The 3,240-nt window shown below is 40.7% G+C and overlaps 1 protein-coding gene across 4 annotated transcripts in view; it reads right to left on the bottom strand.

Moving 5' to 3' along the window:
• MLLT10 (myeloid/lymphoid or mixed-lineage leukemia (trithorax homolog, Drosophila); translocated to, 10) overlaps positions 1 to 3,240 on the bottom strand; it is a 200,153-nt gene that overhangs the window by 185,112 nt on the left and 11,801 nt on the right. The window lies entirely within an intron of this gene.

The raw sequence follows: 3,240 nt of genomic DNA, 5'->3' as shown, positions 1-3,240 counted from the left end.
AAAGTTTGCACATGCATAGTTAGTGGTATATGTACATATGAAGAATGGGTTCAGAGGAGACTCTAAACAAGAGGGAGGGACTGAATATAATCTGAAAAACAATCAGCACATACCACACACTCAAATCTCCTTAAAAAAACCTAGCCAGGGCCTTCCCTGGTGGCGAAATGGGTTGAAACGCAGGGACCACAAAGCTAGCTATAGCCACTTGAGTGAAATTCCCATCCCCACCCAGGAGGTGACCCACATGGCACAGCAGAGCTCTCCTATCTCACCCACTGCTCCCCTCAGCAGTGTACTTCTGCAGATTCTGCTCCCCACTGTCTCTAGAGAATCCCCTCACACCCCTGCACTTCTAGTCTGTACCCCAGTCCCGTATGCATAAATAAATAAACCGTAACAACAAAACTAACCAAGTGATGATTTCCTAATAGAGGCAGCAAAACCACCCACAGTGAAGTAAATCAGCCAACAATTCCTACCTACATACACAGAACTTCCAAGCAACTCATTATGAATTTGTCTTAAAATCAGACAGTGAAAGTCTGATTCTGAATGAAATCTTTTACCAGAGGCCAAAACAAACACTTCAAAGATATTCTGAAGAAGAGTCTCAAGAGTAGAAGAATATCAGAAAACTGAAACAAAATGAAATCTCCCTACTTAGTATATTCACTGAGAAAAAAATTATATCTAAGAAAATAAAAAATAAGAAACATTGATAATAGAGTGTTGAGAAAGTTAAATGTGTGACAACTTAAAATTCTAAAGGTTGAAAAATGTTAGGTATTGACTTCCTCAGAAAGTACAAAAAATAGGGCCCTCCCTGGTAGTACATGGGGTTAAAGCACAGCACTATGAAGCTATCCGAAGCCACTCCAGCATGAGTTCGACTGCTGCCCACTCCAGCATGAGGTGACTCGCAAGGCAGAGCAGACCTCTCGTCTCTCACCTGCTGCTCCCCTCTGCACTCTATTTCAGTACCTGTCTGTTCTGCTCCCCACTCTGTTGCTGGTGAATCCTCCAAGCCCCCACCCTTGAACTTCTGGCTTACACCCCAGTTCTTATATGCATAAATTAAAAAAAAACAAAAACAATGGAGGGCCTCCCTGGTGGCACAAGGGGTTAAAGTCTCAGCACAAAAGTTATATACAATAAGTTTTGTAAGTGTATTTGGATACACCCAATTCTAGTTTTCTTGTACTTAGGAATGAAAGATAAACTTGCAAGCTATTTTCAATGTATAAAACTAAATCTCCAGGTGGTAGAAATAAAAAGTTATAACAGTGTTCACTGAATGTGGAAGAGTTTGGGTTAACTATGATAACAGGATAGACCCTAGAAGTGCAGAGGAGCTCTAACTAATTTCCTGCATGAATACAAGCTGTCATATCCTAAGGTGGCTGTCCAGCTCAGACAACCACATCCTCTCTGCAGCGAGACAGCCATGGGGAGAGGAGCATATGTTCTATCACTTTAAGGGCATGACCCTAAAGTTGAACACACCACTTCTGTTTGTTATTGAGGGAAGGTAAAAACAACCATAGTTGTTGAGATGGAACAAAAAACCTAAGCATATGACAGCTGTATCCAGATTTCCATGATTTTGTACATTCCATAGATAGTACTATTAAGTTCTTAGAGGAAAAAAAAACAGTATTGTTCACATTAAAAAAAAAAAAAGCAACAGGGGCTGTTAAGGAACTACCCCCCACCATTGAAAGGGATTCTTATCTAGTGAAACTAGAAAAGTTGCAATGAAGTATATTCAGAACATGAGCAGAAGAGTCAACCTAGAAAAACAGGAAAATTAAGATAGATGGTTTATCAGCACTTCCGGTAAAACTTACTTAAGAGAACAACTCAAGTGCTTCCATGATGGCAGAAGGGGTTAAGTATCAGCAATATGAAGCTATCAGCAGCTACTGCAGCAGAGTTCAAACCCTGGCCAGGAAGCTCACCCACATGGCACAGCAGACCTCTCCTGTCTTACCTGCTGCTCCCCACAGCAGTGTATCTCAGTAGATCCACCTGCTCTGCTCCCCACTCTGTCTCTGGTGAATCTTCATACCCCTGTACTTGGCCTACACCCCAGATCTTATATGCATAAGTGAATAAAAGGAAGTTAAAAAAAAAAAAAACCTGGCCCTCCCTGGTGGCACAAGGGGTTAGCTCACAGCACTGAAAGCTACCCATAGCCACCTCAGTGCGAGTTCAACCCGCAGCTCCAGAGGTGACCCACATGGCGTGGCAGAACTCTCCTGTCTCACCCGCTGCTCCCCTCAGCAGTGTATTTCGTCGATCCCTGCTTTGTCTCTGGTGAAGCCTCTCACGGTCCCTGTACCTCTGGCCTGTACCCCACTTCTGTATTCATAATAAATAAATCTTTATAAAAAAAATTCCCACAGTGACATTTTCACAGATGAGGTTCAAGAAACAGCAATCCAAAAGAAAAAAACTTCTGAGGATAAAGCTCACAGTCAAAACTTAAAATATATATGACATCATGAACCACCAGTATTAATAAGCAAAATGAAAGAATTTCAAAATCTCTAGAGAAGTTTTAAAATAAGTATGTTTAAATGTTCAAATAAACTAAGATATATGACCCTTCAGGCAGTAATAGCAACATACTTCGGAAAAAAGAGGAGGAAAAATGAAAAAAACAAATTCTAAATATGATTTGCTCTTTAAAGAGATTCATTCATTGGCTTAACAGTAAGCATACATTTGAAGACAGAACAAAGAAATAAGATAAAAAATATGAAAGTTAAATTAGAGGACATGAAGAAAAGAATGAGAATCCCAAGTATACACCTAAGTAACAGTTCCAGGGGAAAAAAAAAATAATGATGGTAATATCTGATCAAATAGAACAGGAGATTGTCCAAAGTGGAAGAAAAACATTAAGTCCTCAAAATGAAAAAGCTATTAACTCTCAATCAAGTAAAACAGACTATCAACAGATTTTTCTATTAGCACAAGTATGCACCAGAAAGACAAACTAAATGTTTATTTACAAGAACTATTATTCCAGAATTCAAACTAGTACTACAGAGAATAAAATATAACAATGTGGCCCTCCCTGGTGGCGCAGCGGGTTAAAGCGCAGCATTGAGAATCTGAAGCCACTTCCGCATGAGTTCGATTCCCCGATTCCCGCCTGCCCCGGAGGAGACCACATGGCAAGCCAGACCTCTCCTGTCCCGCCCGCTGCTTCCCTCAGCAGTGTACTTCGTC

Source organism: Condylura cristata, unplaced genomic scaffold, assembly GCF_000260355.1.
Source record: "Condylura cristata isolate star-nosed mole 26May11 unplaced genomic scaffold, ConCri1.0 scaffold00030, whole genome shotgun sequence".
NCBI lineage: Eukaryota > Metazoa > Chordata > Mammalia > Eulipotyphla > Talpidae > Condylura > Condylura cristata.
This window is presented reverse-complemented; position numbering and strand designations above follow the sequence as displayed.